This window comes from Petromyzon marinus, chromosome 11, assembly GCF_048934315.1.
Source record: "Petromyzon marinus isolate PM22_M1 ecotype Great Lakes invasive population chromosome 11, UKy_Petmar_22M1.pri1.0, whole genome shotgun sequence".
NCBI lineage: Eukaryota > Metazoa > Chordata > Hyperoartia > Petromyzontiformes > Petromyzontidae > Petromyzon > Petromyzon marinus.
The window spans coordinates 23,983,342-24,008,023 of NC_133677.1; the positions used below are offsets into that span (position 1 = coordinate 23,983,342).

Consider the following 24,682-nt stretch of genomic DNA (forward strand, 5'->3'; position numbering starts at 1 on the left):
TGCCTGTGTTTGGCCTAAAACCCAATCACCCAGAATGCCCAAATTCACCTTACATACTCTAGGAATGTAAGCAGGTTAATGCCTGTATATTCATCACAATCATCACTCCCAAATGTGAAGACATGTCACGAGACTCGCTGACTTTTCTTAAAATACTTGAGAAATACAAATCATAGCTGAATATTTTCAATTCCATGTGTATAAGCCTTTGTCTCAGATTTATTGTAAAATAAATATACATGTACAATATAAACATTCAAATATCAGAAAATATTTAATGTATGTTGAATTTCTTTCACACTGTAAATAACCAACCATGCTAAACAAGACATGATAAAAACAATCCAAGTCATGGGTTGCATACAATATGCAACTTTGGTTTATTGATTACAAATTACATAAAAGGTTCTGAAATTTTACAATACAGGTATAGTGCAATCTAAATAAGCAAATGTACTTTTACAGTGATTTCCCAAATGTTTATAACTACACAAATACTAGCATGTATGTTCCCAATAAAGTAGTCTCCTTCCAAAATGGCTAAAACCAAAATTAGTTTAGTTGTGCTCACAATATTGTTCACATATCCGTTCTATTTCAAGTGACATTTGAGTCTGTATGGATTTGCTGTGCAAAATACTGCTGCAACCATTCAATAACTCCAACCCTGAACGAACTTTATCACATTTTTCCAATACTTTGTTGTGGCACTTCCATTAACAGGGCAATTACTGTGCCCCATGGGCCCCACAAGTTCACAAGTAATTGCGATTCACACCACAGCACCTGAAGTACCATTGATGTTTAACAACCATGAATTAGCAGGACCAAGCGAACGTATCCTTCTGAGTAGAAACCTCGACCACCGCCATAAAATGCTTTCGGGCTTTCTACATCACGGGTAGTCAGCCATCCTTGTTCTCCTTGATGGTGTCAACCAGCTCTTTCAGACGCGACAGGTGGTACACGGCCCTGAGAAGAGACACGATTGAGAGAAAATTACTTGGTTGACTTATTATCAAGGTGGAAGCCAGAAAAATCTCACCAAGTCTCAGGAGGGTTTGGCAGTGATATTTTGCAAATTTCATCAGCGAGTGGTATGTGAGAGGAAAACGGAGAACCCGGTGAAAACAGAGGGAGTAAAATGCAAAACTCCGGATATAGATTCAAGATTCCATTGCCGTATTACTAACTCCTGGTTACCTAGCAGCCAAAATCTATAATATATGCTATTTCAAAACAGTCTCCCATCCAAGTAATAACCAGGCTTACCTGCTTAGCTTATAACATTCAAAATCTGACATCATACTTAGAGGCGGTGCAGCCTCTATGCTGTGCGTGAGTGTGGATATAAAGATAAATTCACAATGGCGTGGAGGGGTTTTCCCAGGGACGATCAGCCCCTAGAAAGACGTCCGTGTTGAAGCTGCCCGGGGAGGGGGCCTCCAAGCCGGGGGAGTCCAACTCCATGTGCGCCCTGCTCAGCAGCTCCTCCAATGAGGCTGTGCATCAAGAATCACGCATCGCACGTCACAACCACATGGGTGGCCGCTCAGCCGTCTCTGTGAGAAAAGACTGAATATGTACCTGAAAACATATGAAATGTCATCTGCTATATACAGACTATATATAGACACACACCTAGGGATCTATTGTCCTCTGACACGGGCTCCTCGTTGGCTACATTCGTAAGGCCGGAGATATCCAAAACTTTGAGCCACTCTGGGTACTTTGGTCTGCTTTGCGGGCTCTGAGCGGTACCTGCTCTCTTTGTGCTGGTATCCGTCTCGTGGCTGCTGGTCTGGGAGTCCACATCGCAGTCACGCAGCCAGGCCGGGTACCTGAGCTCAGGAATGCTCGTGATCCCCGACACATCCAGCTTATCCTTTTGGCTTGTCAACCACCTGAGATAGGTACTTGTCGCACAGCCGCCGTTCGGCAAGTGCTCACGCCTAGTTGCTTCACTGCTCCATAAGTACAACAAAACATTCGTCTGGTTAGAAAAGAAATAATTTTCGGGCTTTGCCGACAAATTTAATGGCATCACGGCCTTGTTGCTTCTCGCTGTTGAGCTCAACCGTTTAGTTGGCTTATTGCCCCTCACCAATGATGCGCCGAAGCTGTGCGCGGTGACCCCGAGAGATGACCGCTTGCCTCTGTGCGACACTGTGAGGTCTCGGTGGGCGCCAGGCGAGCGGAGCAAGGACTTGGAGGAACCGTCAACTGGCGCCGCTAGGAGCTGGTCCGTGGTTAGACTGACCGTCGGGCTATGAGCCACGACCGCTGCAGCGCAGCAGTGAGGCTGCACGTGCCCGAGATGAGGTCCTCCACAAGCAGCATGCCACCTGCAATGTAAGACCCACAGACATTTTACTGGTACACAATGAATTTGCTCTCCCCTAGATTCCTTGACCCCTGAACGGCAATCCTGCAATGTTGCCTTACTTTGCACCATCAGTAACTAATGATGTTATCCGTTTGTGGAGTTTGTGAGAATATGGGATAAATCAGTGCATGAGCTGTTATTGTTTAAACTTCAGATGTGTCCAGTCTAGGATCTGCAAATTTTGACACAAAGGTTGGAGGATCACTTAGATTTCACAAACTTTACAAACTCGATAATCAGTGAAGTTGCTGGAAGATGACAGGAGAAAGAAATGCATGCACCGACCTATCTGTTCAGACCTATGCTATCCTCTCATATGCGTGTGCTTACTGTGGATAGTTTTCTCTGACATAAAATGAACTCATTAATGGAATTTGCCAAGCATCCCAGTGTGGGACTCTCACGAAAATGTATCTTTAGACCTTATTAAGGGTTTTTTTTCTAGGGGAATTACATTACATTCATGATAGCATAGCATAATTGACAAGCACCCAGTACAAGCAAGAAAAATGGGGTTCTCCTCTCCAATTATCCCCCATCCAGTCAACTAGCTTCGATACCTTATGAGACCTCCTTTGCCAGTAACAAGATATAGTAATAGGTTTTTACCCTTTTATCTGGCACAAAAACTGACACTTTTATACAAGGGATCATGTTTGCGATAACCACAACGCAAGTAGTCAAAATGCAAACAAGAAGACGCTAAGAATAAGAAGACGCCTTTTGGCGTCTTCTGGTCCAACACCAGTGGAGACTGGGATCTCAGAAAAGCCGTCTCGGGTGTGGACCAATCAAATTCAAGGACAGTGCATATTATCAGTTGTCTTTTTTGTTTGCATTTTGACTACTTGTGTTGTGGTTATTGCAAACATGATCCCTTGTATAAAGGTGTCAGTGTTTGTGCCAGATAAAAGGGTAAAAACCTATTACTATAGCTTCGATACCATTGCACCGCCTGCACACTCGATAGCCACTCGAGTGCAAGCACCACGGAGCGATTCCTCGCGTGGCGAGAGGCGCAACCCACCCTCATCCACACTGTGCATCCTCCTCTCCTCCGCGCGTCTCCGCTCCGCCATGCTGCGCGGTGCTGTGCTCTGCACGTATCCTGGGTAGCGGTGACGCACAGATTCCGCTCTGCTCAAAGTCCTCGATGTAGGCGTCCAGCGCACCGCTCGCCTACGAGCAGCACTGCTCTCCGCACACCACAGGGCTGTGCTAGCCCCCGCTTCCGGTCCGGAGCAGCGAGCTGCCCTGGCTGCCGCGAGGGCTTGTGTCCGTCACCGTGCTGTCGCCCGAAGGGCTGTTTGTCTCACCACCGTTGCAGTTCATTTTGTACGATTTGGGATGCCCGAACCGGATGGGGCCAGGGAGAGGAATCGCTGTGGCTACCAGGTCACCACTGGTCCTGGTATGGGGGGCACCATGAGGAGCTGCTGTGTGCGGAAAGTGGGTCCGACGTCACAACGCATGGGCCAGCGTCGACCACTTCGCGTTAGCAGCTTCAGCGTTAGGTCTCTTAAGCTACTGTGGCTGTTGTCCTTTTTTCAACAAAAATTCCAGCCTTTCCCATGCTTTCCTTCATCACACCTGCAAGCTCTATGTACAATTGAAGTGTCATAAATGCTCTACCTGCCTACTACTACATTATGAATGATATACATTTAAGAATTAGCTGGAGACAACTCCATGTTTAAAACACACTGTATTCAAAAGAGAAGGCTTAACATTTAACATTGGTTAACGTTTGGCATGTACACCTGCATATCAACAAATTACAGTACTACTAATAAAATGAATGCTACATATTAATAGTGGTATTACAGTAGTATGACTACTTATATTTATATATTATCGCACCTCCGAAGAGCACGGTGGGCTTGGTACGGTGCGAAAGAGATTCAACACACATACAGAATACAATACTTTCCGAGCACATTATGCATACCGAACCTCCAAGTTCCTTACCCTACCCTGAATAACAACGTGTGCAGAGTACAGCTCCTTTTTCAATCCATTGCTGGCTGACAGCTGTCCCATGCTATGCAGCTCCCAGGGGGAGGGGTTATTTACCGTACTTCACCACGCTGGTCAGTGTGAATTTGGTGATGGCAGGGGGCTATAGAAGTGCATTACAACAATGTACTGAACATTGCTGCACAATGTCAGGGTGCTATAGAAGTGCATTACAACCACGTACTGAATACTGCTGAACTGGTGGCAGGGGGCTATAGAAGTGCATTACAACCACGTACTGAATATTGCTGCACTGGTGGCAGGGGGCTATAGAAGTACATTACAACCACGTACTGAATATTGCTGCACTGGTGGCAGGGGGCTATAGAAGTACATTACAACCACGTACTGAATATTGCTGAACTGGTGGCAGGGAGCTATAGAAGTGCATTACAACCACGTACTGAATATTGCTGCACTGGTGGCAGGGGGCTATAGAAGTGCATTACAACCATGCACTGAATATTGCTGCATTGATGGCAGGGGGCTATAGAAGTGCATTACAACCACGTACTGAATATTGCTGCACTGGTGGCAGGGGGCTACAGAAGTACATTACAACCATGTACTGAATATTGCTGCACTGGTGGCAGGGGGCTATAAAAGTGCATTACAACCACATACTGAATATGGCTGCACTGGTGGCAGGGGGCTATAGAAGTGGATTACAACAATGTACTGAATATTGCTGCACTGGTGGCAGGGGGCTATAGAAGTACATTACAACCACGTACTGAATATTGCTGCACTGGTGGCAGGGGGCTATAGAAGTGCATTACAACCACGTACTGAATATTGCTGCACCGGTGGCAGGGGGCTATAGAAGTTCATTACAACCACGTACTGAATATTGCTGCACTGGTGGCAGGGGGCTATAGAAGTACATTACAACCACGTACTGAATATTGCTGCACTTGTGGCAGGGGGCTATAGAAGTGCATTACAACCATGCACTGAATATTGCTGCACTGATGACAGGGGGCTATAGAAGTGCATTACAACCACGTACTGAATATTGCTGCACTGGTGGCAGGGGGCTACAGAAGTACATTACAACCATGTACTGAATATTGCTGCACTGGTGGCAGGGGGCTATAAAAGTGCATTACAACCACGTACTGAATATGGCTGCACTGGTGGCAGGGGGCTATAGAAGTGGATTACAACAATGTACTGAATATTGCTGCACTGGTGGCAGGGGGCTATAGAAGTGCATTACAACCACATACTGAATATTTCTGCACTGATGGCAGGGGGCTATAGAAGTACATTACAACCACGTACTGAATATTGCTGCACTGGTGGCAGGGGGCTATAGAAGTGCATTACAACCACGTACTGAATATTGCTGCACCGGTGGCAGGGGGCTATAGAAGTTCATTACAACCACGTACTGAATATTGCTGCACTGGTGGCAGGGGGCTATAGAAGTACATTACAACCACGTACTGAATATTGCTGCACTTGTGGCAGGGGGCTATAGAAGTGCATTACAACCATGCACTGAATATTGCTGCACTTGTGGCAGGGGGCTATAGAAGTGCATTACAACCATGCACTGAATATTGCTGCACTGATGGCAGGGGGCTATAGAAGTGCATTACAACCACGTACTGAATATTGCTGCACTGGTGGCAGGGGGCTACAGAAGTACATTACAACCATGTACTGAATATTGCTGCACTTGTGGCAGGGGGCTATAGAAGTGCATTACAACCACGTACTGAATATGGCTGCACTGGTGGCAGGGGGCTATAGAAGTGGATTACAACAATGTACTGAATATTGCTGCACTGGTGGCAGGGGGCTATAGAAGTGCATTACAACCACATACTGAATATTTCTGCACTGATGGCAGGGGGCTATAGAAGTACATTACAACCACGTACTGAATATTGCTGCACTGGTGGCAGGGGGCTATAGAAGTGCATTACAACCACGTACTGAATATTGCTGCACCGGTGGCAGGGGGCTATAGAAGTTCATTACAACCACGTACTGAATATTGCTGCACTGGTGGCAGGGGGCTATAGAAGTACATTACAACCACGTACTGAATATTGCTGCACTTGTGGCAGGGGGCTATAGAAGTGCATTACAACCATGTTACTGAATATTGCTGCACTGGTGGCAGGGGGCTATAGAAGTACATTACAACCATGTGCTGAATATTGCTGCACCGGTGGCAGGGGGCTATAGAAGTGCATTACAACCATGTACTGAATATTGCTGCACTTGTGGCAGGGGGCTATAGAAGTACATTACAACCACGTACTGAATATTGCTGCACTGATGGCAGGGGGCTATAGAAGTGCATTACAACCACGTACTGAATATTGCTGCACCGGTGGCAGGGGGCTATAGAAGTGCATTACAACCATGTACTGAATATTGCTGCACTTGTGGCAGGGGGCTATAGAAGTACATTACAACCACGTACTGAATATTGCTGCACTGATGGCAGGGGGCTATAGAAGTGCATTACAACCACGTACTGAATACTGCTGCACTGGTGGCAGGGGGCTATAGAAGTACATTACAACCATGTACTGAATATTGCTGTACTGATGGCAGGGGGCTATAGAAGTGCATTACAACCATGCACTGAATATTGCTGCACTGATGGCAGGGGGCTATAGAAGTGCATTACAACCACGTACTGAATATTGCTGCACTGGTGGCAGGGGGCTATAGAAGTACATTACAACCATGTACTGAATATTGCTGCACTGGTGGCAGGGGGCTATAAAAGTGCATTACAACCACATACTGAATATTTCTGCACTGATGGCAGGGGGCTATAGAAGTACATTACAACCACGTACTGAATATTGCTGCACTGGTGGCAGGGGGCTATAGAAGTGCATTACAACCACGTACTGAATATGGCTGCACTGGTGGCAGGGGGCTATAGAAGTGGATTACAACAATGTACTGAATATTGCTGCACTGGTGGCAGGGGGCTATAGAAGTGCATTACAACCACATACTGAATATTTCTGCACTGATGGCAGGGGGCTATAGAAGTACATTACAACCACGTACTGAATATTGCTGCACTGGTGGCAGGGGGCTATAGAAGTGCATTACAACCACGTACTGAATATTGCTGCACCGGTGGCAGGGGGCTATAGAAGTTCATTACAACCACGTACTGAATATTGCTGCACTGGTGGCAGGGGGCTATAGAAGTACATTACAACCACGTACTGAATATTGCTGCACTTGTGGCAGGGGGCTATAGAAGCGCATTACAACCATGTACTGAATATTGCTGCACTGGTGGCAGGGGGCTATAGAAGTACATTACAACCATGTACTGAATATTGCTGCACCGGTGGCAGGGGGCTATAGAAGTGCATTACAACCATGTACTGAATATTGCTGCACTTGTGGCAGGGGGCTATAGAAGTGCATTACAACCACGTACTGAATACTGTTGCACTGGTGGCAGGGGGCTATAGAAGTACATTACAACCACGTACTGAATATTGCTGCACTGATGCTCGCCACGTGAGAGCCACACAGCAGGACAATGCTATACTGTACAATATTGAAATGATTCACCTACAAATACTAAACATTATTGTCTTAACAATCAATACTACTTTTAACATAAACAATAACTAATAAATGCACACGTAGTAATCGCCGTGCTAACCCTTAGCGTGCAATGTGAGCAGAACTTGTGTTGTAAGTCGTACCCAGTCCATTACCGCGCCACACACTCCCATTAACAAACCAACGACATTTACTGAATGTCCTCCTCCTTTACACGGCACAACCAGACAACACTTTGCACACCGAAGTGTCCAAGTCGCGTGCTAAGTGAAGCAAACCCCATTCAATTCTAGATTTAAAGCTTTCGTGGCTGCTAGGATCCATACTCTTTGGTTCTATTGGGTAAAGTCACGTAGGTGAAAATTGTTATTTTATTTTCACCTACGTGACTTTACCCAATAGAACCAAAGAGTATAAACCCCATTCACTCTGCGCTCAGCGTTCAACAAAGTTGAACCTGGCTCGCCCTCACGCCTGCCCATCTCTCTCCGTCTCTCACCGGAGATTATTCCATTGATCGTCTTCGCCTTGCCGTCCAGAGATCCGTGTGGATTATCCGTGAGGGTAGTTAAAGGTCGCGGTTATTCGGAGAAGTTTTTTTTATTAATTTTCCCGCCACAACCACCGCGTCGCCAAAGGCCGCTGAAGGCGATGTCCGAGACATGCCGCCCGCGCATGCGCACTGAGGGTTGAGAGAAACCTGCGGGGAGGGGCAGCGGGGGGCGGGGAAGCCGCCGCTGTTGGCCACACCCACATTCAGGCCACGCCCATATTTAACTGACGTCACGGTGACATCATTCTGGGTCGGACTTTATCGTGGGCTGGCTGTGCACGCGAGGAGCTCCTGACTTCTGACTCTGAATTCGAAAAAAATCAAAGATTCACGATGTCTACCTTCGTCGAGATAGGTAAAGTTTAACGTTAGTGTTAGGGAGGTGTGTTTGTGTTATATGTTGAGCCTGTAGACAAAACTGCTGGGGATGTGCCAGATGTCTCCATCTAACGTTAAGGAGGTTGGAGTCTGGATAGCGCATACCAGGTGTTACAGGCTACATGATGGGAAGCAGAAGGCATTCTAGTAAAATAGGTTTTTGTTTGTACGTTAATGCTCCTCCTTTTCCTTTACCAACCCATACTCACCGGCATGGTGAAGTATGTGCAAATAACCAACACGATTCGTGCATCGTCAAGAGGCTCTCCAGCAGGGGATTGGCAAAAGGTCGTACAGGAGCAGTTTTGTGAAAAATAATTGATTCTTTCATAATGTACATCTATGATTTATTATTATTGTTCATGTGGGTAACCTCGGCAAGGGGGGAAGCAAGGTCGGGAAGAGCGGGGGATGGGGCCGCTTTTGACCACGCCCATATTTAGGTGACGTCACGTCCTTTTCCTGTGACGTCACTATAGCGGGGAGTTATCCTTGGCTGGCTGTGCATGAGGAGCCCCCGAGTTCTAACTCACAAGATCTGAGATTAGACCAAAGATTCATGATGTCCACATTTGTTGAGATAGGTAAAGTGTAATGTTCGTGCTATGACGGGGCTTTGGGCCACTTTTAAATATTGAGATCTCGTCAGTGTTTTAATCGGACGCTCAGCAGGGTTTGAGCCAGGATAGTGCATAACAGGTCTAAAAGTGTAGTGTCGGGCTACATGGTGGGCAGCAAAGGGCAGTCCATCAAAATTGGTTGTACTATACATACTATACGTCTTCACCAACCCACATTAACCAGAGTGGTGAAATGTGGATTTGAAGCTTTCGTGACTGCAAGGATCCATACTCTTTGGTTCTATTGGGTAAAGTCACGTAGGTAAAAAATAAAACAACAAAAATCACGACGTTTTGGCCACAACACAAGTGGCCTTCTTCAGATGAAGGAACAGAACTGTCAGGACGACAGCACTTCAATTGAAATGTGGTCAAGTAACCACCATGATCTGTGTGGTCACGGGGAAGCTCTCGCAGAAGCTGACAAGCTTCCATCTTGGCAGTAATTATGTTGCCTCTTTTTTTACTCTCAGCGTCTCTGCAGCGCTTGCAGCGCTCGCACTCCTCGCCCCATTCACCCCCCACTCTCCCCCTCTCTGACTTATTTAACTGCCCTAACCCTGGTTTCTCTCCCACTTCAGTAAAACAGTTTCCTTGCTGTGGTTGTCACACCTGATGATGAGTGCTTATGTTGCATTCGAAACGTCGTGATTTATTTCTATTTCTATTTTTTTTTCCACCTACGTGACTTTACCGAAAGAACCAAAGAGTATAGCTGACAAGCTGTCAGGGCAAAAATGACTTTGCATATTCCAAATAATATTTTTTGCCCTGGTTTGTGTCTGACCATGCTGGGCACGGCTTTGTTAAAGTGTACGATATTCAATGGGGTAAAAGTCCCCTAATGGTAATACAACTTTATACCACAGGTGTACTCACACTGGAGCAGCGTCGACATTTATGAGAAAGCTTTACACATGAGTACCATGTGCGGTTCTTTACCGACATTCCCATCCCTGCACCTGCCTCCCCTGTCCCTAATGCAATGAACCCTCTACCCCCACATTACCTATGCAGAGCTCGTGGAGAGAATGAATGAGGAGGAGGGAGCGGAGGGGCATGAGGCTCAGCCTTCAACGGTGCCACAAGACTTTTCGACGTCATCATTTCAATCTACCCTGGCCCAGGTACGATGCGGCACAACGTGGATTTGCACAGCCTATAAATTAACTTGGCTAATGTCAAAGATGGGAGATTCCTGGTATTTACAGATTTAGTTGTTTGCATTCGCCAACTAATGGGCCCCAAAGTGTAGACATGGCTGCTCCTCATTTATAGATTTCCAGCCTTTGCAGCAGTGCGTTTTGGTGACTATACTGTGCTGCTGAGTCCGAATGAGGATTACACCGGTCCACAGTTGCATATCACTGCATCACTGCTGCTGTTAGTCTGTCACATTTGCTCAACTTTATTTTGATGGTGGTTTAAGATAGCATTACCACAATGCACTTTAGAAAATACTGATGTTTTTTGTATAATGCACAGGGACTAGATGCTTTGTGTACATATTTCTCCAGGTCTCTGGTTTCCTCCCATAGCTAAATGACACAGTGTAACTGGTATTGGCCAAACGTACCAATGCTGAAAAAATACATGCAAATTATTCAATTGGAATTAAACTAAGCAACTTCGTTCTCGACTGCAAAAAAACAGAACTTGGTAGGACCCTCCTTGAAAATAAAAATGTAAACTCATTGAGGTTTTCCTGGGTAAACTAGTACATCATCATAGCAATAAACAACTTGCATACAAATAGCAGATTAACTTATGTCCTAATACATGTATCATGAGCTTATGAATAAATATACATTTCATGCATAAGCTATTACATCTCTCATATTCGTGTGTGTGCTTGCCTTTGCGTGTAGGACACTGTCTACTTTTGCGATGGAGTCCGTCGGATCGATTTCATCCTCGCGTTCGATGATGAGGTCCATTCTCAGGACGCCATCAACAATCAGGTGAGAACGAGGAACCTACAAATAATGCTCCACCTTCCTGCACCCAGCATTATCACCCCTCCCCACGTGCAACACCACACGCCTCTAAACCTAGGTTTGACGCAGTGGTGCCAGCTCAGCTCTCTGACTGCTGAGTCACCCTGCCACCTCCATACGAGTCTTTAAATCCACAGTATACATCCTTTATCAAACTGTATCGTCAACTGCAGACCACGCTAGTCAATGAACGCTAGACTCCCATCACTCAACTCGCACATCCATACCCTGAACCATACACCTCACTGCTTTGGCGAACAACAATCAATTATCGTTACGTATCACACTCCATCCACAACTCCTAAATAAATACACCACTTTCATATTGCAAACACCGACACCCAGACATAACTTACAGGATACATGTAATATCCACATTCTAACTGCCAAATGGAAAACTATTACAACAGTGCTGAAGTACCCAGTATGCATTCTCTGCAATATTGATGTTTTTGTTTATTTTGTTGCTATTGTACCCACGCACAATGGATCTATCTCCCTTGTAAAATAGCAAAGCAACTAGCTAAGTGAGACCATCCCTGTAACAAATAAGGTGAACTCAAACAGTTGATTGACAAAGAGCTGTGCAAATTTTTATTTTATTAAGGTCTGCTGAAGTGACACCGACTGAAGCAGTTCAGTGATGCTACTTTGCAGAGCCGTTCTCTGATTGATTCCCATGTGAGGCTCTACTCACTGTAAGAGTTCAAGAAGTTTCCTCACCTCTTGACTTGACTCCCACAGTGACACAACTGAGAACAATGTATAACACAGATGGTCAATTTTGTTTGACAGAAGAAGAGGACCGAATATCAGGCAAGCCTGATGAAGATGGGGCTAGATCTCGAGATTGAACCCAAGGAGGTAAGTTTCCTGCGTGTCTCTCTGCTATAGATGACAGACACTGTATACAAATAAAAAGGTGTTAGACTGTGATTGCTTCATAATATCACTGCTGGCATACATTCCTTGAGTAGGAGCGCTAAAGATCCCCGCTGGAGGGTATATGGCCTACTCTTCTATGCTTGCCAGACGTCTTGAAAGAGATAGCGAATACCCATACTTTACCCCACCATGCACAATCTTAAGATGGATTAATTGTGGCTTACCCATTTATACTGGAGGGTATAACAGTCTCCACCTTAATGTGGCATGCCAGCTATTTATACTGTAGTAATAAGTGTTCGATAACTGCACGTACATTATGCAATTTGCTTTTGGGTTGTGCCACACGTTGATCGGCACGAGGTGCTAACAACACGTGACACAAGCACGAAAATCCACGCGGCCGTGGACACTCTTCCAAATGAGACCATCCGGTTCCCTTGAACTCTCACCTGGTCAAACAAAGTCTAATAAATACAACTAAATGCACTCATCTAGAGTCTGACGATGAACTTCGTGCCATCCACTAGGAGTCGGTGAGCGGACGCACCACCTTTGTGAAAGTACACGCGCCATGGAACCCACTCACCACCTATGCCGAGATTCTACACATCCAGGCAAGATTCTGATGGTCATTGTAATGATGATCATGATGATGCCGATGATTGTGATGATGATTGTGGTGATGATTGTGATTATGATGGTGATAATGAATGTGATGACAATAATGTTTGTGAAGATTCATCATGGTTGTGATGATAATTGCGATGATCATGCATGTGATACAGAGTATGATGGTGAGGGTGATGATTGTGATGATTATAATGTATGACGTTCAACGATAATAATCGTAGCACTGACATTACGAGATATCGAGAGACGTAAATATACAAACGGATTAGAAAAACGTACATTTGGAAAAATATGCATATTAGCAACATATTGACTCTTTTTAGAAAAGTGAATGGGCTCGGGAAGGGCACGTTGCTTGAAGGGATGATGTCTGCTGGCCGAAAATGACATTGGAGTGGCAGCAGAAGGAGAGAACGTGCCCAAGATGATGTATATCATAGAGATGGCGAGATAAGATTGGCTCATGTGCGTGTGCTCATGACTGGGGATATTGGTGGGACAACTTGAAGAGTGGGTGGGATATGCAGTGGAGGCTTTTGGCATATTAATTGTTGCATTATAGGACTTGTTGTATTATAGGACTTGTTGTATTATAGGACTTGTATTATAGGACTTGTATAGAATGTTGTATTATAGGACTTGTTGTATTATAGGACTTGTTGTATTATAGGACTTGTTGTATTATAGGACTTGTTGTATTATAGGACTTGTTGTATTATAGGACTTGTATTATTATAGGACTTGTTGTATTATAGGACTTGTTGTATTATAGGACTTGTTGTATTATAGGACTTGTATTATTATAGGACTTGTTGTATTATTGGACTTGTATAGAATGTTGTATTATAGGACTTGTTGTATTATAGGACTTGTTGTATTATAGGACTTGTTGTATTATAGGACTTGTATTATAGGACTTGTTGTATTATAGGACTTGTTGTATTATTGGACTTGTATTATAGGACTTGTTGTATTATAGGACTTGTTGTATTATAGGAATTGTTGTATTATAGGACTTGTATTAAAGGACTTGTTGTATTATAGGACTTGTTGTATTATAGGACTTGTATAGAACGTTGTATTATAGGACTTGTTGTATTATAGGATTTGTTGTATTATAGGACTTGTTGTATTAAAGGACTTGTTGTATTATAGGACTTGTATAGATTGCAACAACTTGGGGAGACCTTCATCCATTCGTGGACTGATTTTGGCTGATGATGATTCCATGTGTTCGAGGCAAAGGGTTTAATACATTTAAAATCAAACAGGTGCCACTCAAGGAGAGCGACCTCCCCCAGGTGTCAGGCTCAGACAGTGGGCCTCTTCACTACCTGGGAAATATTCACCACCTGAAGCCGGGAGCCGTGCCCAAACAACCGGACTATTTCACGGCACCCTACCGGCGTTCGCAGCAGGACATCTATCCTATAAAGGATCATGACGTCCTCATCCCACCGGCCGTACGCAGCCAAATCGTACGTTTGTATCAATAATGCTGTATAAATAATGCCAGAATGAGGTGGTTTTTTTGCAAAAACAAGTTAATTTAATAGGGTTTTGTCGTGTTTTTATCATTTTAATTAAAGTTTTCAGCTCTGTATCGCAACTTGCGATCTCTGAGTGACATGTGGTTAGAAGTGTAAATCATTATGGTTTATTAAGAATGCCTGGATTTATGATTTAGGGGTTGTGGTAATATGTGTCCCTGTAGAGAAAGCTACCAAATTTTTGGGATGCTTAACCAGGAGACATGGTGAGCTAGCAGCCCCACCCTTTGTAAGTCCTGCCCACATTATATAACCACGTCCCCTCAATCACTCTCCCCTGCACAACAAAAGAATGAAAGACTACTGTTGATATGGTTCTTGGTGAGCAGGTATCCTGTCGAGCCAATATTATGGGCATTTGGGGTTTTGATAGTATTGTATTCTGAATAAATTGCCTTTGTGCATGGGAAGCATGCATAAAATGTCTCCTTGAAATCTGGATATTGTACTTGCTGAAATCAGTACATATCTGCTTCAGTTTTTGGAGTGTTCTATGGACCTTTCCGAGTCGGGATTCAATAAGAGTTGTGGGCCCATTATAACTGTGTAGGCTGGTGGTGGTTGGAGAGGGGGAAACATTTCAGAGTGGAGTGAGTCAATAATAGCTTACCCACCCAGCCCTATGTTTCATGCATGTAATGTTTGTCATGTGTGTCATGTGTGCTCACACAGGTCCACTACATGCTGCAAAACCCCATGCCACAAGACAGCACGAACATATTAAATATCAACCAAATGATTGAAAATGGCTGCTATACTGCAGCCTATCCACTGCATGACGTAAGTTGTTGGGGGGGTAGGGGGTGGAGGGCACACTGACACCTTACGGGAGGCCTATGTACAACACCTGAATTGCACACCTGTTTAGGACGCTATTGCATAGTCTAAAGCTTACCACATACTTAACATTAGTGTCCCACAGAGATGCGCCGCATAGGTGTCCAGGTTCCCCAGCTCACTAAACACACCTCTGATTTGCATGGTTGGCTACATACGGTGCAAAAGAAGTTCAATATCCATGCATTGGAAAGGACTCCACGAGCACTCTAGAGAGCCATTCTCAAGGGTATTTGGCCGACTATTTCACGTGGGACAGAAGTCTTTGGAAGAATTAGAAGTACCCACACTTCATCCCACAACACGTGAACAACCAATAGATTAACTGTGGGTGCACCCATTTACACTGCTTGCTGGGAAGAAGCAGCGTGATTAAGAAACGTGGTCATTGTTTTAACTGTCGTTCCCATGTCCAGTGCAGTGTGCAAGTGTGCAACACCATTACACCACAGCAGCGCCACGGCAGAGTTTTGGGGGGGTGGAGCTGGTAATTTGTGAATGTCCATGCAGTGTTTGTGACTAACAATTGCTTTCCCCATGTCAGAGTGAGTCTGTTCATCCCACCAAAAACCCGAACACGCTGGGCGACCGCAACACGCTGCGACGGGAGTGGGCGAGAGCCGGGCGCTCTTTCAAGGAGCAGCCTCTTGACCTTGTGCGGTAAGTTCATGCCCTATCCACTGCTGGATGAAGACTTCCCCAAGCCTTCGCCATCTCTCCCAGTCTCCTGATGCAACAATCCATGTGGCTCCTGCACACATGCTGATTTCATTACTTAAATCTCTGTGGTGCACATCCTCTCAGACGCATTCCTTCTCTTGACTGCCACATCATTCTTAGTCTCGACCACAGGCCATCGTACCTCTTAGGGACGTGCTCTGTCCAGAAAGGTCCTAAGGCTGGACTTGAATGCTAGCTGGGAGTTGATAGCACAGATGGCTGGGGAAATGGAGTTCCAGAATAGCATTTGCCCATGCCTTCCCTGCCCTTCACATTTCCCTCCAGCCCATGGTCCTTGCTTACATATTCGATAGCTACACCACTGGTGCCATGTGCGGTTGGTGATGTTTGCGCTGTGTGTGCGAGTGATGTTGTCGGCACAGGTCATACTTCGGGGAGCAAGTGGGGCTCTATTTTGCATGGCTCGGCTTCTACACAAAGATGCTGATCTTCGCTGCAATCGTCGGCCTGATCTCCTTTTTCTTTGGAGTATTCAGCAAGGACCGTGACATCACTAGGTACTGGCCCGACACATGCATACAGACAAATGCATACAAACACACACACACATACACTCATGTGTCAGATGTAGAACTCACACAGATCTCCTGTATAGCAATACAGACTGAACAATGAGTATCAGAAAGCACCTACTAAGGCTATACACAAGTACATATACACGTAAAGTACATATAGACATACATATACACTTATATACAATCCCATGGGATGCTGCCATGGTGTAATAGTTACATTTCTAGAATTGCAGTTTATAGATTTCCAGTGCGATCGCCTGGCATGGCAGCTGAAATAATGGCTAGGTTTCTTCAATTATCCCACATATGCTCAGCAGTATAAACGGAGACACCGCAGTTAGATGATTGGCAGTTCAGATGTGATGGGGTAAAATGTGGGTACTCCCACCGTGTCCAAGACGTCTGGCCATCATGGACGAGTAGGCCAAATATCATCTCGATGGGCAATCTAGAGCATTCTTTAGTGGAGGACCTTCCACCAGCAGTGGCATGAGCAAGCAATTTCAGGGCCACATCTTTAACATTTCACTATTAAAGTACATATGCACATATATACAATCTCATACAGTTTATATACATATACAGTACAAATATAGTACATTCAATATATTGTATATGTATATATGTTCCAAATGTCTCTGTTTCTAAAAGTAAATCCAAAAAATCAAGCCTAGCTACAATATTTCGGACAATCCAGGGAAAATTAAACATTGTTTTGGATTGCTCAGAAAACATGACATCGCCCATTGTGACGTCACTCACGACGACACGTATCACGTGGCATCGGGTTTCGTCACTCTTGTTCACATGAATATATTGTACATTCTTACGAATTGTAAATAATCCGAAAATCAAAAGCAAAACATATTCAAATCCAAAATGTTTAAATGTGAAACGTATCCTTATAATACGACTTACACACATAGACTCTGTGGAGCTGCATGACGGACAGCGGGGAGCAAGTGCAGGAAATACATTGCTGTACTCTGTGTCTGGAGTCTTCGCTTCCCATATTCAACCCGTACTGACCAGTGTGGGATGACTAGAATTAAATAGCCCTCATGACCCACGAGGTGTGGGGAGGCCCTCAGCCAGAAGTGGATTGATAAAAGGGCTGTAAACACCCCTGGAAATCAATACATAGAGATGTTACACCACTGATATCAACGAAAATTATAATTAAACATCAGGAAATACATTTTACTTTGGAAAATGCTCGACGTTGGAACCCATAATTTAGTCTGACTTTGTTTAAAGGGAGGGTATGACACATTCAAAGGTGGCATGACCTTTAGGCAAATTATATTTCTCATCCAAGTGTATTATGCCCATTAGTGTGTTTATGTTCGTGCGTGTCTATGTGTGCAGTGGAGAAATATGCAACAACACCATCGGAGGATCCTTGGTCATGTGTCCCCAGTGTGACCAAAAATGCACCTTTTGGAGGCTAAATGATACCTGCGAGACTGCGAAGGTATCACACAAATACACCATCGATGTTCCCTCTAAATAAGGATACTTATTGGTTATTGGTGATGTGCATCATTATCACAAAGCCAACTCACATTGCTGAGATTGTATCATTAACATTAAACATGATCACTAGATTGCAGCACATCATGCTAAACACTATGCTGCCATTCGTGTGGGTGTTAAAAAAATATTATACTAATAATACACGTGTGATCATTTTGAAGGTAGTTAGTTATAGTTTTAGCAAATAGGGTATTTTAATGGACTAAGTCGATGGTTAGACAAATACATGAAAATGAATGCATCGTCACATCCCAGCGGGAGTGCAAAAGTTACTTTGAGTAAATCCGACACGATGTATTTCATGAGTATTTCTCCACGATCAATACAAGTGGACAAAGTATTTTGAAATCTGAATTTCAGTGCTAATTAGTTGACATGTCATGCCGAAATAATGATTATTCACTTTAAAGTGTCTGAAATGTATGTCCACAATCATGGAACTGCCCATTGCTTATTTTGCTCTTTCTGTCACATTTATACAGATTTGTTTGATACATGAATAGCACTATAATATCAGACATTGTAGAGCATTGTCATCTCCACAATTTAATGGATGTTTCATGAGTGATTAATCTATTTTAACTTAAAAATCAATCGATGCATCGTTACTTTCCTGCTGTTGATATTGAAAAGACGTGGATGCTAAGATTTAAGGTTTAATTGTGACTAACACCTCTGATTGTGCCGTTGCAGACTTCACACATGTATGAAAATCCGGTCACCATATTCTTCGCAGTTTTCATGGGACTTTGGGGTAAGTGATTCTAAGCATTGGCACACATTGTCCAGACACAGTGACAAGTATCAACATGTTTGCAATGATGATGAGCACATTTGGCCACGTACAGTGTTAAAGAAGTTCAACATACATACGTACAACCATATACAGTACCATCATGTCTTGCAATGTTCGTATGCAGTGATCCTGACAGTCCTATTATGAACCCACTGCTCAATGAGGGCACATTTGGACCATGACTTGTACACATTGTCCTACTCTTACGAATGATAACCGATAATCTTTAATGTCCACTGTGAAGCAGATGGTGTGTATTTTTGTGTAATTAATACACCGGCAATATTAATCAGGGCAGCCACATAATTTGAACCACGAACCTCTGCAACAAGCAACGAATGCGCTACCCCAAGGCGATTCCATGAAAAATACAAAGTGGCCAGGTGGCTCAGAGTTCAGAGTGCTGCGTTGCCGCCGCTGAGATTCTGTGTTGAAATGAAAGTGGCCACCTGCGATTAAACAAGTTTTTCAATTATAGCGAGATGATGGTCTCAACTCAATCACCGATATCTGCACAACAAATAGAAAAAATCCATAATGTTGAAGTTGCTTCTGTACTTAATTTGGCTACATTCCAGCTCTGAGAATAAAAATGTTAGCTTGACTATCACGTAACAAACGCTCCTCTCCGTGGCAAAGCAGTTGGGAAAGAGCTACCCCTACTATGTGGATCAGAGATCACAGAGGTAGCTCTGTGACATTCGCTTTTGTGTAACGTTTTGTAACACGAAGAGCAGCACTGCTCTGTTATAGATCCAAAAGAAATCTCAATCTCATGCCATGCCACTCATGGTGCAAGTGGGATAAAATTGTGGCAATGTACCAAAAAAAGCCAATAAAGGTATTTATGAAAGACAAAAAAAATACTAATGAAGTTACTTTGAACATTACATTTAACAGACTACATTAGGTAACTTTTGAACCCTTGAGCAATCGATAGTCAAATTACTTTTCAAAGTAAATCCTCCCCGTGTGGTGTGTCGCAACAGCCACGGTGTTCCTGGAATTTTGGAAGCGTCGCCAGGCATCGCTCGCGTACCGCTGGGACCTGACGGCAGCGGCGGAGGAAGGAGACCCCATCCGGCCCGAGTACCTGGCTCGCTGCACGACCACGAAATGTAACATCATCACCATGGTAATGCTTTTTGCTGTCACCACGGCGACTACCTCATTGCACACACACACCTCTGTTTTGTAATGTTGCATGTGTAACTGTTCACTGTTTTCCTAGTTTTTCTTCTAACATATTTGTTGGCCTTTGCTCAATTTTGTTTTCCTCCCAATATTATCCCGATTGTACTATCGGAATCGTTATGAAACAATGTCCATTTGGAACTCTATGTTATGGAAAGGTTTGCTCAAGCAGATGTTACATAATTACTTCTAAGATCCCTTCAAGTGAACACACACTAGAGGGTGGCCCTTTCCCATCAGCCCTGCTACAAAGAAATGTTCATGATGGTCAAACTAATCTTTTTTTATTCTGAAAGGTGAAATTTGGCCAAATTAAGAAAAGAAACAAATGTAATATTGGTGACCAGGCTGATCGGCTTACTACTTGGTTTAATTGTAGGCAGCTGCCTGGATTCAAGCCAATGAATCTCAGCGCTGCCAGCTCAACTCTCAGACATCAGAACCATCAAATCCATTCCTTTATATCATCGCATGCTTAACTAGTAGTGGGGAAAGCAAATAATGGTTCATCAGTCAACCTTAACGGCTCACACTAACATTGGTCACTCCTACAGACTAATCTATATACAAATGCTTTTCCGTCTATGTCCGTGCATTGTGAGTGCAGGAGGAGGAGCCTCATATGCCTAAGAGGATACTGAGGTTCCGTTACTGCCTCTCTGGGATCATGGTGTTGTTCTGGGTGAGTCCGCCAACTCAACAGCAACATTGAACCCCTTCTCCTGATCCAGTGAGCTATGGTCAAGTCACCTGCTATGTGCCTCATCTTGGAGGCGAAGCAGGTTTTGAGCCTGGGTACTGCACGAATCGGTAACCATCATGCACAAAATGGACTGTAGGCTGCTGCAGAGCTACCTTGTGGCCAACAGAGAACTGCATTCTCATGCTTCCATCCTTTACCAACCTGTACTGGTGTGCATGGTGAAGTATGGGAAAATAACCCTGACAACCTGCACAGGTTTGGGGAGGCCACCATCCAGCAGTGGATTCATATACGGGTTATACATATATATTTTTACTTGACCCAATCCCAACCTCCACACGCTGCTCCCCCAGTCAGAATCGCTCTCAAACTATGTTGTTCCTCCTGTGTGATCCATTGAGTGATTACAAGTGGGGGTATAGATACATGCATAATCATATAACTTACAGCCCTTTGTCAATCCAATCACCTGAAATATCTACTGCTGCCCCAAGGCAATGAATACCTCATGAGCCATATCATGTTATCCACCTGCTCCTGTCAACCTCGATTTGGGTTTCTCGAGACCAGTACTCGGCCTTAAGGCCAGATGAAAAACATGTCCTCAGCTCCTTGGCCTTGAGTGTGTGGCCTCAGTCCGAGGAGGTTTCTTAGAGGTACCGACCTTGACACTGGCCTCATACTAGCGCACCCAACCTTGAGTGACCTTGACACTGATTGTGGCCTAAAAAGCTGCCGCCTTGGCCTCACCTTGGCCTTGTAGCTTTTGGTCTCAACTTCACATCTGAACCTGGCTCGAGGTCTAGCAGGGCCAGGGATAGTAATTCCTTTCATAACATTGCATCATTTTCTACATTTGACCAAGTGACGTTACCATTACACGTTCATTGTGTGTGATGTTAGCGAAACAGCTCAGGTTCTGTTTAACATGTAAGCTTTTCGCGACCAATATCATCCATAATATTTTTTTTGGGTTAGATCGCGTAAATATATGCCATGAAACCCACCACCACCCGACACAGCCAATTAGTAAAGTTGTTCACGTAAACAGAACATGCCAATTCGTTACTAGTACAGCAAATCCACAATATCTACAATCTGAGTACGACGTTTTGCCAGTCATTTGGTTCTGCAGTAGACAAACGAACTGGCACCTCCTGAGTCACACCAGGCTAGCTTGGCACAGCTAACTCACGGCTTGGTTATACAGTGGAAAAGAGCTACAAGACTGTAAATCTCACCCACCTCTGTGTTTCTTGTGTTACTGGCAGATCCTCCTGATTCTTGCTGCAATTTTGGGTGTGGTTGTTTACCGCCTGTCCATCTTTGGCATACTCTCCTCGAGTATCCCCAATCATGTGACCAAGATCAAGGTGATCGGTGCCCTACTCACACCTGATATGGTTACCACCATCACGGCCTCCATCCTCAACATCGTAATCATATTACTACTCAACAAAGGTTACGACAAGCTGGCCCTCGTCCTCACTGATCTGGGTAGGTGTTATCACCATCACGGTTTGCATATGTTTATTTTATTATACGCCACCAGAGAACACATGTAAATTTGAAGATTGGATAAATGTTGTGCATGGTAAATATTGTCGCTGTAAAATGTCATCATGATTTTAACCTTGCACCATGAGGCCATGAATAGCAGCATCAGTGCATCATCCAATCACTTGTTCAACTACTGCCTGTTTTTGTCAGAACTCTGTTAAATTTTTCCTCCAGTTTCATTCCAATTGGGCTATCAGAATCGTGTCTTGAGATGAAGTATCCAATGGGATCTCTTGTAGACCAGTGCAACCCTTAATGTCATGAAATGGCCCTAGAAGTGAGCTACCTCTGAGACCCTTCATTCAAGTGAACTCTGGTTCACACATTAGAGGGAAGCACTTTTCAATCCACACTGCTACGGAATATAATGTTAATCTCGTAACAGTCAAATTGCTCATTCTCACAACTAAAATTTCACCAAATTAAGTGATGAACCAAATGGTGTATGTTACAGATGTAATGCCATCATTAGTAATAGTCCTGAAGCCATTAATTTACTGCACTTGAGAACACATGTTACCAGAGGTCGCTGCCTGGATTTAAACCCAGGATCTCAATGGTGCCAACTTAGCGCTCTGATTTCACCTCTCGATCCATTGAATCACTGAATGTAATTGTGGGCTGACCCTCACTGCTGCATTGCTACCTTCTAGCCAGCAAACAGCTCTCTGCTTGTGTTGGTCATGTTGCCCGCTACTGAGCCCTTTATTAGTAATTTATCCTGCTGAAGCCTGCACCCCCTCTGAAAGGTGACCCATGATAATTAGCGCTGTCCTCCAGACAGTCTCGTCCCTTCACCTGATGAAGGCCGCTTGTGTTGTGGCCGAAGCGTCGTGAGAATATTATTGTGTTATTTTATTTTATCAATTTATTATTTTATTCTCATTCTACGTGACTTTACCGAAAGAACCAAAGAAAATTAATCCTTGCAGTCACGAAAGCTTTAAATCGAAATTTAATACACCTTAAAGATATTTGAAAATCAAGTGCACTGGCTTTCAGACATCATACGGACAGTGTAAATGGCTTAATTGCAAATGGAGACTGAAGGACACTCCACAGGGTGAATGTGGTGAACAACACCTGGTAAACAACTTGTCCACTGTCACTCATTCCCCAGCAACATCTTTGAAATTCACTTTTGATCTTCAAATTCATTTTAATGGATATCAAAGCACGTCACATTGTGAAATGTTGCTATTCCTCAATGCGGCATCATTATCAGTGGCTTTTCGTAGCCTGTGTGCCAGAAACTATGTAAGTAACATCAAAACCGATTGCCCTGTTTGATGTCTGTGTCCCTGTGTGCCTTTGTATCATACCCACAGAGATGCCCAAGACGCAAGGAGAATATGAGTATCGGCTGACGTTCAAGAAATTCTTATTTCAGTTCGTCAACTTCTACTCGGCGTCTTTCTACATTGCATTTTTCAAAGGGAAATTCATCGGCTTCCCCGGAAGCTACACTTACTTTGGAAAATGGAGAATCGAGGAGGTGTGTAGATCTGAGGGGTTGGCCCTGTCTTTTCTATGCTGTTTGTACAACATTTTTATGTTTTACTTTTGTAGTTGATATTTTTCCCAACAATTGTCTTCACACCGTGCTGTTGGTGAAATGTCGAAATAAGGACTCTTTCTTTTGGAACTCTAAAAGGCCTCATTGTCTTCACACCTGGTCACCAGCTCTAGCATTAACACAGTCTCCGGAGTAAAAAAGTTTTCGAAACCAGACTTGAGAGAGCACGAGGTCACCACGAGCAGAACACGTGTTAGACTGATGCAATTGGTAACCCAGTTACCTTTAGGGTGTTAGTTTATCACATACTTTGCAAGTACTACCCTTGTGGTCTCTCATTGGACATTTTCAATTATATACCGTATTTATCAAACGCCATTTATTTAAAATTATATATTTGATCATCCTTAAAAATGTACAGTATTTCAGACCCCCTCAAGGATATATTTAGCCACTACCTATGACTGACTGTGGCGCAGTGGAGCACGTTGTGTTAGAGAACGGCCCCGTAATATATCAAGAACGAATTCTGGAGTAAGGAATTAAGCAGCATTGCGTTGTGCACACGTTAAATCAATGTCATTAAGACAGTGTTAATGACACGTAGTTTAACATTTACATAATTGCCATTCAGAGTCACCCTGAGTATTTGCAGTCTATGCTCGGAAGAAAGTCCATTGCCCAAAATGTGCCCCTGTTGCTCAT

The 24,682-nt window shown here is 44.0% G+C and overlaps 1 long non-coding RNA gene across 1 annotated transcript; it reads right to left on the reverse strand.

The window, feature by feature from the left end:
* Positions 1-343: 343 nt before the first annotated feature.
* On the reverse strand, positions 344-3,994 carry LOC142924301 (uncharacterized). The gene is made up of 4 exons (XR_012941492.1): positions 3,414-3,994; positions 2,105-2,345; positions 1,367-1,502; positions 344-972 (listed from the first exon to the last, which is right to left on the reverse strand). It is a non-coding gene; the product is annotated as an uncharacterized LOC142924301 (long non-coding RNA).
* Positions 3,995-24,682: the final 20,688 nt, after the last annotated feature.